Source organism: Taudactylus pleione, unplaced genomic scaffold (genome assembly GCF_031769625.1).
Source record: "Taudactylus pleione unplaced genomic scaffold, aTauple2 ptg000026l, whole genome shotgun sequence".
In the NCBI taxonomy this organism is placed as follows: domain Eukaryota; kingdom Metazoa; phylum Chordata; class Amphibia; order Anura; family Myobatrachidae; genus Taudactylus; species Taudactylus pleione.
Window position 1 is genome coordinate 43145439 of NW_028284428.1, and position 14378 is coordinate 43159816.

The window sequence follows — 14378 nt, forward strand, 5'->3', positions numbered from 1 at the left end:
TTTTTACAGGCATTATGTTTTGTGGCCAAAAATACAATTCAATATATTGAAGATTTAGCATTGAAACACTTGATGCACTATTATTTCAATCTAAGATCTAATTGTAAATTAAATCTATCCTTGCTAAGATTGCAAAAAAAAATAAGCAGTGGCTTGTAAACGTAAAGCTTGAATAACATGAATTTTAGCTTTGCAAAACACACTATGCAAAGTAAAAAAATATACTACAATAAGATAATTCTATGTTAAAACCCTTATTTGTATAACACTTTAGCCCTCATAAACCTATATAATTCTTCAAAAAATAAAAGATTATTTTTAGACAGATATTTGTTCTTTACTGGAGAGCATTCTAAAAACACAATGTAAGGAAATCAACACATGCATTTCCCAAGTACATTTAAGTGCATCTAATTTTGACAAAAGCTCTGTTTTAGAGAACAAACAAGTAATCTATTATTGATTTTAAAGAAAGTAAACAACCACTCTGAATGAGCTCTCTTCCGCCACTTCTTCTAGTTGAAGAAGAGGCACAGTCATCAAAAGCAAACAACATCTGTATGAAACAGAGTTGCCAACTGCCTTCATGCTGAGAAGAAAGCCCTAAAACTCATCATGGTGGTTGGTGAGTTTGGACACTTTCAAACACATTTCTCCCATCATTTTTTTTTTTTTTTTTTTTTTGAAACCGTTCAGGTGTAAGATAACTTCTCCATTCCCAAAAGGGATACAGCCACTGTTTGAAGTATCTAACAACTCATCATTAGGTTCCATCCACCAAAAGAAAAATTCCAATTACTGTACATCATTTTAACTTACCAGAAAAAAAGACAAAAAAAAACAAAGACATAGATCCTTTTTACAGAACTTATCAAAAACAAAAACACAACCCCTTAAACAAATTATAAACATACTACAAAAAAATCATCCCTAAAACACTAGCACTCCTCCCACCCCAGCTAACTTAAACGAACAATTTCTTTCCATTTCCTATGTTTCCACAACCCCTCTGCATCCTCCCCCCCACCAGCATGCTTATCCCACATATAACATGTGTAAAGTTTCCCCAGTATCATATGAATACATTCCCTTGCATCAATATCATCTCGTCTAAACACATAAATATTCCTAACATCCCACAAAACTTCCGAAACACATACCATAATTAGCCACAGCAACCTTTCATTCACACTACCACACGCACCCAGCCCAAACATAGCCACCTTCCATGACATCACCTGAATCCCAGACAACTCTTTTATCAAACCACCCAAATCCTTCCACACACGCTGTGCATATGAACAATTCCAAAACAAATGGATCACACTCTCAAAACCTCTACACCCTTCCCGTGGACACTCTTCTGACAAAACCAAATGTCTTTTCAACAGCACTTGTCTCACAGACAACACACCATGAAGCTTCATCCATACCACCTCCCTCTGTCTATTATTCAAACCACTCACATTAATCATCTTCCATGTTCTCACACTATCTGTGGAAGTCAAACCATCAATAAGACAAACCTCCTCACGCCCCTTCAACATTTTAATAACATTCTTCCTTTCTCTGAAGTCCTTCACACTCACCCCTAATAAATCAAATTTCCTCACAAACACTTCAATCACACTATACCAATTACACACTCTAAACGCCATTGGCACTGCATTTTCCCTGACACGCCACTTCAAGCCACACATCATCCAACCAGCCATATATTTCATCATATAAGCAGCCTTACTATCAATCTCCATCAATCTCAAAACTTGAGCAATATAATTCAACCCAAAATACACTTCTAAATTTGGAAACCTCATACCTCCATTCTGCCACTCTTTCATCACATGTTCACGTTTCAGACGCTCCATCTTACATCCCCAAAAGAAAAGAAACAGCATTCTATTAATCTTCCTCACACCCCGGGAACCTGGCGGAAACACATTTGCAATATGCAATAACATAGGTAACACCACTGCTTTAATAATTAGAACCTTCCCAAACATAGTCAATTTTCTTAAATTCCAAAAGTTAAGCTTTTTAGCCACTTTCCTCCCTACTTCATCCCAACTTTCCTTACCATTCAGACACTCATCAAAAATAACCCCTAACACCTTTATCCCACCTGACACACACTCCATCTGACTATCCCTCACACTACTGTCCCCAAACCCTTTCACTTTGGACTTGTCCCAATTAACCTTAAAGGCAGATGCCCCACAAAACAACTGTATTAATAATTTTGCTCTGTCCAAAGTAACCTTACTTCCACCCACAACAACCACATCATCCATATAAGCTAGTGTTTTCACACATCTCCCATTACTTCCAGGCACCAAAAAACCTCTAACAACCTTATCCCTACGCAACATACATAACAAAGGCTCAAGCACACAAATGAACATAATAGGAGACAAAGGACAACCCTGACGTACCCCAGACTCAATACTAACATGCTCACTCAAATACCCATTCACCAACAATCTACTACAAGCACCTGCATACAAACATCTAATCTTATTCACAAACTCCCCAGGAAAACCCATCCGCACCAGAACATTAAACATAAATACATGAGACACTCTATCATATGCTTTTTCGAAATCAAGCGCCATCACATACATCTTCTGCTTTCTTACTAGACAATCACCTATCATATCACGCAACAACATTAAATTATCATGCATACGACGTCCTGGGACCGCACATACCTGCTCCTCACCAATCACCTGACTAATAACCACTCTCATACGACATGCTATCAGCTTTGCAAACAACTTATAATCGGAGTTCAATAGTGTAATAGGCCTCCAATTTGCCAAACACCGCCTATCACCTTTTTTAAGAATTAAAACAACCACACCTTCTTTCATAGAATCATTCATCCGGCCATTCACAAAAATATAACGCATGACTTCAACCAAATCAACTTTCACAACATCCCACATACTCATATAAAATTCAACAGGCAAACCATCCTTACCAGGAGATTTATTCCTCCCCATGCTCTTCAATACATCTTTCACCTCATCCTCAGACATATCATTCAATAATAAATCACAATCACCCATATTGACTTTTTCACTAACAGCACTCAGCACCTCACTCTGCATATCTCCATCACCCACCTTCCATTCATACAATTTCTTATAAAATTTCTCAACCTCAAACATAACATCTTCCGCACCCACTTCCATACCACTATCATCCAATACCACATCCATATCCTTAGACCCTCCACATATCTTTTTGAAAAAAAACCTGCTACATCTTTCATCCTTCTCCATATCTTCAACTTTCACACTATAAATAATCTGTCTACCCCTCTCCTCCAACATCTTATTCACCTCAAACTTCACTGCCTTAATATCATCTGCAACCTCTTGTCCCATTTCTCCCATCATTGCCTATAGAAATGATCCCTGAAAACACAATGTAAAGAAATCAACACATGCATTTCCCAAGTACATTTAAGTGCATCTAATTTTGACAAAAGCTCTGTTTTAGAGAACAAACAAGTAATCTATTATTGATTTTAAAGAAAGTAAACAACCACTCTGAATGAGCTTTCTTCCACCACTTCTTCTAGTTGAAGAAGAGGCACAGTCATCAAAAGCAAACAACATCTGTATGAAACAGAGTTGCCAACTGCCTTCATGCTGAGAAGAAAGCCCTAACACTCATCATGGTGGTTGGTGAGTTTGGACACTTTCAAACACATTTTTCCCATCATTGCCTATAGAAATGAACCCTGAAAGTATAGTCTTAATAATTCTTTTGATGATGATTTAGCTGGACCACATGAATTACTCTTTTAAGTAATGGTGACTTTTTTGTCCCATTCATGGAACTGGATAAAGATTTTGTCAACAACAGTTCTTTTCCAATTACCTGATCTTCTAGACAAATCTCATGAGTCGAATATAAATATGACATGGGTTTCTCTGCAAACTGAGATTTTTAAAACAGTGTTGGTCAAAGGATTGACATTTTTACAGGCATTATGTTTTGTGGCCCAAAATACAATTGAATATATTGAAGATTTAGCATTGAAACACTTGATGCACTATTATTTCAATCTAAAATCTAATTGTAAATTAAATCTATCCTTTCTAAGATTGCAAAAAAAATTAAGCAGTGGCTTGTAAATGTAAAGCTTGAATAACATGAATTTTAGCTTTGCAAAACACTCTATGCACAGTAAAACAATATACTACAATAAGATAATTCTATTTTAAAACCCTTATTTCTATAACACTTTAGCCCTCATAAAACTATATAATTCTTCAAAAAATAAAAGATTATTTTTAGACATATATTTGTTCTTTAATGGAGAGCATTCTAAAAACACAATGTAAGGAAATCAACACATGCATTTTCCAAGTACTTTTAAGTGCATCTAATTTTGACAAAAGCTCTGTTTTAGAGAACAAACAAGTAACCTATTATTGATTTTAAAGAAAGTAATCAACCACTCTGAATGAGCTCTCTTCCACCACTTCTTCTAGTTGAAGAAGAGACACAGTCATCAAAAGCAAACAACATCTGTATGAAACAGAGTTGCCAACTTCCTTCATGCTGAAAAGAAAGCACTAAAACTCATCATGGTGGTTGGTGAGTTTGGACACTTTCAAACACATTTCTCCCATCATTGCCTATAAAAATGATCCCTGAAAGTATAGTCTTAACAATTCTTTTGATGATGATTTAGCTGGACCACATGAATTACTCTTTTAAGTAATGGTGACTTTTTTGTCCCATTCATGGAACTGGATAAAGATTTTGTCAACAATAGTACTTTTCCAATTACCTGATCTTCTAGACAAATCTCATGAGTCGAATATAAATATGACATGGGTTTCTCTGCAAACTGAGATTTTTAAAACAGTATTGGTCAAAGGATTGACATTTTTACAGGCATTATATTTTGTGGCCCAAAATACAATTGAATATATTGAAGATTTAGCATTGAAACACTTGATGCACTATTATTTCAATCTAAAATCTAATTGTAAATTAAATTTAGCCTTTCTAAGATTGCAAAAAAAAATTAAGCAGTGGCTTGTAAACGTAAAGCTTGAATAACATGAATTTAAGATTAGCAAAACACTCTATGCACAGTAAAACAATATACTACAATAAGATAATTCTATGTTAAAACCCTTATTTGTATAACACTTTAGCCCTCATAAAACTATATAATTCTTAAAAAAATAAAAGATTATTTTTAGACAGATATTTGTTCTTTAATGGAGTGCATTCTAAAAACACAATGTAAGGAAATCAACACATGCATTTCCCAAGTACATTTAAGTGCATCTAATTTTGACAAAAGCTCTGTTTTAGAGAACAAACAAGTAATCTATTATTGATTTTAAAGAAAGGAATCAACCACTCTGAATGAGCTCTCTTCCACCACTTCTTTTAGTTGAAGAAGAGGCACAGTCATCAAAAGCAAACAACATCTGTATGAAACAGAGTTGCTAACTGCCTTCATGCAGAGAAGAAAGCCCTAAAACTCATCATGGTGGTTGGTGAGTTTGAACACTTTCAAACACATTTTTCACAACATTGCCTATAGAAATGATCCCTGAAAGAATAGTCTTAACAATTCTTTTAATGATGATTTAGCTGGACCACATGAATTACTCTTTTAAGTAATGGTGACTTTTTTGTCCCATTCATGGAACTGGATAAAGGTTTTGTCAACAATAGTACTTTTCCTATTACCTGAACTTCTAGACAAATCTCATGAGTCGAATATAAATATAACATGGGTTTCTCTGCAAACTGAGATTTTTAAAACAGTGTTGGTCAAAGGATTGACATTTTTACAGGCATTATGTTTTGTGGCCCAAAATACAATTGAATATATTGAAGATTTAGCATTGAAACACTTGATGCACTATTATTTCAATCTAAAATCTAATTGTAAATTAAATCTATCCTTTCTAAGATTGCAAAAAAAATTAAGCAGTGGCTTGTAAATGTAAAGCTTGAATAACATGAATTTTAGCTTTGCAAAACACTCTATGCACAGTAAAACAATATACTACAATAAGATAATTCTATGTTAAAACCCTTATTTCTATAACACTTTAGCCCTCATAAAACTATATAATTCTTAAAAAAATAAAAGATTATTTTTAGACATATATTTGTTCTTTAATGGAGAGCATTCTAAAAACACAATGTAAGGAAATCAACACATGCATTTTCCAAGTACATTTAAGTGCATCTAATTTTGACAAAAGCTCTGTTTTAGAGAACAAACAAGTAACCTATTATTGATTTTAAAGAAAGTAATCAACCACTCTGAATGAGCTCTCTTCCACCACTTCTTCTAGTTGAAGAAGAGACACAGTCATCAAAAGCAAACAACATCTGTATGAAACAGAGTTGCCAACTTCCTTCATGCTGAAAAGAAAGCCCTAAAACTCATCATGGTGGTTGGTGAGTTTGGACACTTTCAAACACATTTCTCCCATCATTGCCTATAGAAATGATCCCTGAAAGTATAGTCTTAACAATTCTTTTGATGATGATTTAGCTGGACCACATGAATTACTCTTTTAAGTAATGGTGACTTTTTTGTCCCATTCATGGAACTGGATAAAGATTTTGTCAACAATAGTACTTTTCCAATTACCTGATCTTCTAGACAAATCTCATGAGTCGAATATAAATATGACATGGGTTTCTCTGCAAACTGAGATTTTTAAAACAGTATTGGTCAAAGGATTGACATTTTTACAGGCATTATATTTTGTGGCCCAAAATACAATTGAATATATTGAAGATTTAGCATTGAAACACTTGATGCACTATTATTTCAATCTAAAATCTAATTGTAAATTAAATTTAGCCTTTCTAAGATTGCAAAAAAAAATTAAGCAGTGGCTTGTAAACGTAAAGCTTGAATAACATGAATTTAAGATTAGCAAAACACTCTATGCACAGTAAAACAATATACTACAATAAGATAATTCTATGTTAAAACCCTTATTTGTATAACACTTTAGCCCTCATAAAACTATATAATTCTTAAAAAAATAAAAGATTATTTTTAGACAGATATTTGTTCTTTAATGGAGTGCATTCTAAAAACACAATGTAAGGAAATCAACACATGCATTTCCCAAGTACATTTAAGTGCATCTAATTTTGACAAAAGCTCTGTTTTAGAGAACAAACAAGTAATCTATTATTGATTTTAAAGAAAGGAATCAACCACTCTGAATGAGCTCTCTTCCACCACTTCTTTTAGTTGAAGAAGAGGCACAGTCATCAAAAGCAAACAACATCTGTATGAAACAGAGTTGCTAACTGCCTTCATGCTGAGAAGAAAGCCCTAAAACTCATCATGGTGGTTGGTGAGTTTGGACACTTTCAAACACATTTTTCCCAACATTGCCTATAGAAATGATCCCTGAAAGAATAGTCTTAACAATTCTTTTAATGATGATTTAGCTGGACCACATGAATTACTCTTTTAAGTAATGGTGACTTTTTTGTCCCATTCATGGAACTGGATAAAGGTTTTGTCAACAATAGTACTTTTCCTATTACCTGAACTTCTAGACAAATCTCATGAGTCGAATATAAATATAACATGGGTTTCTCTGCAAACTGAGATTTTTAAAACAGTATTGGTCAAAGGATTGACATTTTTACAGGCATTATGTTTTGTGGCCCAAAATACAATTGAATATATTGAAGATTTAGCATTGAAACAGTTGATGCACTATTATTTCAATCTAAAATCTAATTGTAAATTAAATCTATCCTTTCTAAGATTGCAAAACAAATTAAGCAGTGGCTTGTAAATGTAAAGCTTGAATAACATGAATTTTAGCTTTGCAAAACACTCTATGCACAGTAAAACAATATACTACAATAAGATAATTCTATGTTAAAACCCTTATTTCTATAACACTTTAGCCCTCATAAAACTATATAATTCTTAAAAAAATAAAAGATTATTTTTAGACATATATTTGTTCTTTAATGGAGAGCATTCTAAAAACACAATGTAAGGAAATCAACACATGCATTTTCCAAGTACATTTAAGTGCATCTAATTTTGACAAAAGCTCTGTTTTAGAGAACAAACAAGTAACCTATTATTGATTTTAAAGAAAGTAATCAACCACTCTGAATGAGCTCTCTTCCACCACTTCTTCTAGTTGAAGAAGAGACACAGTCATCAAAAGCAAACAACATCTGTATGAAACAGAGTTGCCAACTTCCTTCATGCTGAAAAGAAAGCCCTAAAACTCATCATGGTGGTTGGTGAATTTGGACACTTTCAAACACATTTCTCCCATCATTGCCTATAGAAATGATCCCTGAAAGTATAGTCTTAACAATTCTTTTGATGATGATTTAGCTGGACCACATGAATTACTCTTTTAAGTAATGGTGACTTTTTTGTCCCATTCATGGAACTGGATAAAGATTTTGTCAACAATAGTACTTTTCCAATTACCTGATCTTCTAGACAAATCTCATGAGTCGAATATAAATATGACATGGGTTTCTCTGCAAACTGAGATTTTTAAAACAGTATTGGTCAAAGGATTGACATTTTTACAGGCATTATATTTTGTGGCCCAAAATACAATTGAATATATTGAAGATTTAGCATTGAAACACTTGATGCACTATTATTTCAATCTAAAATCTAATTGTAAATTAAATTTAGCCTTTCTAAGATTGCAAAAAAAAATTAAGCAGTGGCTTGTAAACGTAAAGCTTGAATAACATGAATTTAAGATTAGCAAAACACTCTATGCACAGTAAAACAATATACTACAATAAGATAATTCTATGTTAAAACCCTTATTTGTATAACACTTTAGCCCTCATAAAACTATATAATTCTTAAAAAAATAAAAGATTATTTTTAGACAGATATTTGTTCTTTAATGGAGTGCATTCTAAAAACACAATGTAAGGAAATCAACACATGCATTTCCCAAGTACATTTAAGTGCATCTAATTTTGACAAAAGCTCTGTTTTAGAGAACAAACAAGTAATCTATTATTGATTTTAAAGAAAGGAATCAACCACTCTGAATGAGCTCTCTTCCACCACTTCTTTTAGTTGAAGAAGAGGCACAGTCATCAAAAGCAAACAACATCTGTATGAAACAGAGTTGCTAACTGCCTTCATGCTGAGAAGAAAGCCCTAAAACTCATCATGGTGGTTGGTGAGTTTGGACACTTTCAAACACATTTTTCACAACATTGCCTATAGAAATGATCCCTGAAAGAATAGTCTTAACAATTCTTTTAATGATGATTTAGCTGGACCACATGAATTACTCTTTTAAGTAATGGTGACTTTTTTGTCCCATTCATGGAACTGGATAAAGGTTTTGTCAACAATAGTACTTTTCCTATTACCTGAACTTCTAGACAAATCTCATGAGTCGAATATAAATATAACATGGGTTTCTCTGCAAACTGAGATTTTTAAAACAGTATTGGTCAAAGGATTGACATTTTTACAGGCATTATGTTTTGTGGCCCAAAATACAATTGAATATATTGAAGATTTAGCATTGAAACAGTTGATGCACTATTATTTCAATCTAAAATCTAATTGTAAATTAAATCTATCCTTTCTAAGATTGCAAAACAAATTAAGCAGTGGCTTGTAAATGTAAAGCTTGAATAACATGAATTTTAGCTTTGCAAAACACTCTATGCACAGTAAAACAATATACTACAATAAGATAATTCTATGTTAAAACCCTTATTTCTATAACACTTTAGCCCTCATAAAACTATATAATTCTTAAAAAAATAAAAGATTATTTTTAGACATATATTTGTTCTTTAATGGAGAGCATTCTAAAAACACAATGTAAGGAAATCAACACAAGCATTTCCCAAGTTTATTTAAGTGCATCTAATTTTGACAAAAGCTCTGTTTTAGAGGACATACTGTGTGCAGTCTGTATGCATTGTGCACATGCATATGCATTGAAGTGTGCATGCGCATACGTTAGCGAAAGTTCACAGTTCATTTGCTCGCTGCACATAGACAGCCCAGCAGAGAGAGTTACAGGGGAAACTGTTTGTAGGTGGTAACAGGGGCTGGCCTTTAAAAATGGGGGAGTGGAGGTGCAAATGCAGGTGGTCCCTGAGCATCTCAATGGCATTTTAGAGGTGTGCATAGTTAAAAGACAGCATCATAGTACATGTCACCTGACTTGTTTTTACACTGAAGTGCTCGCAGTGCTTGCAGCAGGGGTTCGTCAACCTCAAGCACTGCGATAGCATCTGATGTTACCCAATGTACCGATGGTTGCATACACTTCCTGGACATGACGTGCACAAGTGGGCATCTTAAGACAGGCTGGTGGGTGTCTGCATACACTATCTGATTGCTCTCTAAGAAATATTGGGCATGCTAATGCATTGTTGTGCGGTAGCAGTGTCTACGCAATTTGCACACACATCGTGCAAGCGATCGCATCTAGCGAGCTGCTCTGATTCAGGCCCCATGCTCCAAAATTTGATTATTAGTGGGCATGTCCACCATATATGAAAAAACATTCTGATTTGGTTTCCACATCTCCTACATAAATTAGAGGTATTTGGATAGATCTGATGGAGGCATTTTGGCACCAAGTACCATCTGGTATATACTTTGTAAAAATTATCTGAAATAGCCAGAGCATTTTGAGATGGCTGATCGTAAGGTGTCCCAAACTTTGTCACCTAGGGGTAGGCCCAGATCTATTTCACAAGCCTGCTCATGTGCCTCGAGTGGAGGAGACTCCAGTGTAAGGATAGAATAGTACAGATGTGAGATAGCCCCTTGATTGTTAGGTCTATAAATATAAAATCTTTCTAAAGGAGAAGGAGCAGATAAACCAAGGGCAGGGGAAGATGAAGTAGTGAAACGGTGAATTTGTAGGTATTGATAATGGAGTGAATTGGGGGTCCTATATTTTTCTTGAATGTCAGTGAATGACATACTGTAGGGACAAACTTGTCTTTGATATGATGAAATCTGGTAATGCCAGCCAAGATCCAGGGATGAGCCATTGCGGAGGATAGGCCCAGTGGAAATGCAGGATTATTCTAAATGGGAGTTAAGGGGGAAGGATGCAAAGAAAGATTACATTTTTTGTTGAGAGAGTCCCAATTGTTAAGTGACAGTGTGATAATAGGAACCAAAGTAGCAGGTCTGGGTCTGTTTTTACATGGCACATGGCAGGCGAGAAATCAAGTGTTTGTCAGGCAAGTCACTTTCCAGGTCAATCCAGCATCTAACATTGGGGGGAGAGTGCCAATAAATCATTTGGCTTAGTCGGGAGGCAATATAATGTCGGAAAAGGATGGGTAACCCCAGTCCTCTGCACCATGTACGTTTGGAAAGGATATTTAATCTAATTTGATGTTTTTTTTGTTCCAGATACATTTTCAGAGTGTGGATTGAAGAGTATTGAGAGCCTGTAAAGGAACAGACACTGGGAATGTCTGGAATAGACATAGTAGTTTGGGAAGGATGCTCATTTGTATGGCATTGATGTGGCCAACCCAAGAGAGGAAATATGAACGCCACTGCTGTAGGTCCTGAACAATGGAGTTGATAAGGGGGAATAATTAGTTTTGTAGAGGGAGATGTAAGATTTTGTAATGAGAACCACAAGGTATTTCAGTGAATCTTTCCTCCACTGGAAGTCAAAATCTGAGAGTCTTCATGCTCCCAGGGAGATAAAGAGGAAGAGCTTTAGATTTGGTATAGTTGATATTATAGCGTGAGAGATCCCTGTAGTGAGATAGTTGACAGAAAAGGTTGGGGATGTAAGTGGTTTTGTCAGCATAAGGAGTATTTCATCAGCATATAAGGATAGGGTATATTTGGAGTGTTTAACTTCTATGCCAGCTATGTCAGGGTTAGCCTGTATTTGGTTAGCAAGTGACTCAATGATAAGAGCAAATATGAGCAGTGACAGTGGACATTCCTGCCTAGTGCTGTTGATGATTGGGAAAGGGTTGGAGATTAAACCACCAGCTGAAATTGTGACAGATGGATTATTGTATAGGGCTTGGATGCCTTTAAGGAACTTCCCCCGAAAACCAAAATGGCATAGTGCCTGGAACATAAAAGGCCAGGAGACCCTGTAAAAACCCTTCTCCACATCTAAGGCAAGAACCAGGGAGGGAAATTTATGAATGTTGATGTAGTGTAAAATATCAAATGTGTGTCGAGTATTGTCAAGTGCCTCCCTGGATGGGACAAAGCCCACCTGGTCCGGGTGGATCAAGGTGGGAAGGAGTGGTTTAAGTCTGTTTGCGACTACTTTAGTAAAAAATTTCAAATCAGTGTAGAGTAATGAAATGGGTCAGTAATTGGACACAGATACAGGATCTTTGCTGGGTTTAGGGAGGACCATAATAGTGACTTTAGTAGTATTTGAGTGCAATGGAGCACCTTCAAGAATGTTGTTGAAAGTTGTAGTCAAATGAGGTAACAGAGAGGACTGGAAAGTCTTATAGTAAGATGTCGGGAATCCATCAGACCCAGGAGCCTTAGAGGGTTTTTGTGATTTAAGGGCTGAAAAAATTTATTTGGCAGAAATGTGGTCATTGAGGGTGAGGGAAGTTGTGGGGTCTATGCAAGGAAAGTTACATGAAGTCAAGTATTCTGTGCTCAAAGAGTCAGTGATAGGGGTCACGGAAAACGATTGATGAAGGTTATAAAGGCTTTCATAGTATGTTTTCAATAGTGAGTTAATGGTAGTCGGGTTATAATGATGGGGGCTGTGGTCATCCCTCAAGGCAGGGATAGCAGTCCAGGACCTTCAAGCTTTCAGAATACAATTATAGTATTCTTAATCTCAGTTATAAAGATATGAATGCAAAATATATGAAAAAAGTATATTATAATTTTACTAATCAAGGATATTTGACACAGTATAACATATATACATACAGTGACTGTCTAGAATGTACATTAAACAAAAAGGAGAATAACTAGGGGAAGGGACAACACAAGATGGGGAGGGGGGAGGTGATAAACTTGATTTACTGCAGTATGCTGATCAGACCTGTACTTATGTGAATAGTTATATGAATACTGTTTCCTTATACCAAGGTGTAAGGAACAAGAAAAAAACAACAAATAAATAATGAATAATGTCCTGCCCAAGTTACACAGTGTGGCATCCCACACAAATACTGTAACTAAAAAAGGAGCAATTGAAGGAAAAAATTCCAGGAGTTATGTCTTGTATCCAGATGATATATATATGAAAAACAAGTCCCAAAAACAATGACTATCCATAGTTATGACAACAGGAAGGTGGTGACAGTAGGATACCCCTTCGGTTGTGAACAAGGGCAGTGTAGGCCAGTGGAATGAGGTACAAGAAGGGACTCTGGACTGTGCTGCCCACATGTAAACAGACAGGCAGCAAGCTGCCTATCTGCAGCCGCTGCCTTTTATATGCTGCAGCTGTAGTCTGGGGAGGGGATAGACCTTGATAGAAAAGCCTTACAGGGGTATCTCTGCCAGCCACCCCCTCCTTTTACAGAGTCTTACCTTCTGTAATGGAATGATCAGACCATGGGTTAGTAACAATTGAGGAGTTGGATACATGTTTAGATGCTTGGGTGCAGCAAAGAATAAGATCAATCCTCGAATAGGAATGATTGGGTATTGAAAAAAAAGTGTAATCTTGGGATGTGGGGTTAAGTGTGCACCAAGTATCAAAAAGGCCCGATTCCCAAAGGTGTTTATTCAAGGAATGAGTCAATGGACATGGTAGTAAACTAGTAGGGGAGTATTTATCAAGTTTGCAATTAAGGACAGCATTAAAGTCTCCACCCACAATGAGGTAGCCCATTCTACATTTATTCAATTTTAAGAAGGAATTAAAGAATGAGATCTCCCCGGTGTTGGGGACATACACATTGGCTATTGTGCATTCTACATCACCTATTTGCCGGTTAAGATAATATACTGCCCATCTAAGTCTGTCTGAGTATTGGATAAAAGGAATTTTACTGTTGATCAATATTGCCACCCCATTATGTTTCAATTGTCTGGATGAATAGTACACAGTAGGAAAATGCCTTGAATGTGAAGAGAGGTGTTGTTGGGCTTTGAAGTGGGCTTCCTGGATCAGAACAATCCCAGCCTTTAGACCACGAATGGATCTAAAAAGCAAGGATCACTTTTGGGGGATATTTAAAGCCTTTACATTCAGGGATGTAAAAATCAATGACATTGCGAGAGTACTCGAAAGAGGAATTGGGTTAAAGTGAGGGGAGGGGAACCTCAACTCACAAGGGGATAGGAAAGAGGTAACAGATGAGGTAGTGGATCAGAGGTAGGACAGTAGGTAAGGGTCTGGGGG

The 14378-nt window shown here is 35.8% G+C and overlaps 7 non-coding genes and 1 pseudogene across 7 annotated transcripts; all 8 read right to left on the reverse strand.

Moving 5' to 3' along the window:
* Positions 1–481: 481 nt before the first annotated feature.
* LOC148539601 (small nucleolar RNA U3) lies at positions 482–707 on the reverse strand (annotated as a pseudogene).
* A 2841-nt stretch (positions 708–3548) lies between these two features.
* On the reverse strand, positions 3549–3764 carry LOC148539602 (small nucleolar RNA U3). Its single transcript, XR_015870945.1, has one exon. It is a non-coding gene; the product is annotated as a small nucleolar RNA U3 (small nucleolar RNA).
* Positions 3765–4467: 703 nt separating this feature from the next.
* On the reverse strand, positions 4468–4683 carry LOC148539603 (small nucleolar RNA U3). The gene has a single exon (XR_015871038.1). It is a non-coding gene; the product is annotated as a small nucleolar RNA U3 (small nucleolar RNA).
* A 704-nt stretch (positions 4684–5387) lies between these two features.
* Positions 5388–5603, reverse strand: LOC148539604 (small nucleolar RNA U3). The gene has a single exon (XR_015870963.1). It is a non-coding gene; the product is annotated as a small nucleolar RNA U3 (small nucleolar RNA).
* A 703-nt stretch (positions 5604–6306) lies between these two features.
* On the reverse strand, positions 6307–6522 carry LOC148539605 (small nucleolar RNA U3). Its single transcript, XR_015870936.1, has one exon. It is a non-coding gene; the product is annotated as a small nucleolar RNA U3 (small nucleolar RNA).
* A 704-nt stretch (positions 6523–7226) lies between these two features.
* On the reverse strand, positions 7227–7442 carry LOC148539606 (small nucleolar RNA U3). The gene has a single exon (XR_015870862.1). It is a non-coding gene; the product is annotated as a small nucleolar RNA U3 (small nucleolar RNA).
* A 703-nt stretch (positions 7443–8145) lies between these two features.
* Positions 8146–8361, reverse strand: LOC148539607 (small nucleolar RNA U3). Its single transcript, XR_015870915.1, has one exon. It is a non-coding gene; the product is annotated as a small nucleolar RNA U3 (small nucleolar RNA).
* Positions 8362–9065: 704 nt separating this feature from the next.
* LOC148539608 (small nucleolar RNA U3) lies at positions 9066–9281 on the reverse strand. Its single transcript, XR_015870739.1, has one exon. It is a non-coding gene; the product is annotated as a small nucleolar RNA U3 (small nucleolar RNA).
* Positions 9282–14378: the final 5097 nt, after the last annotated feature.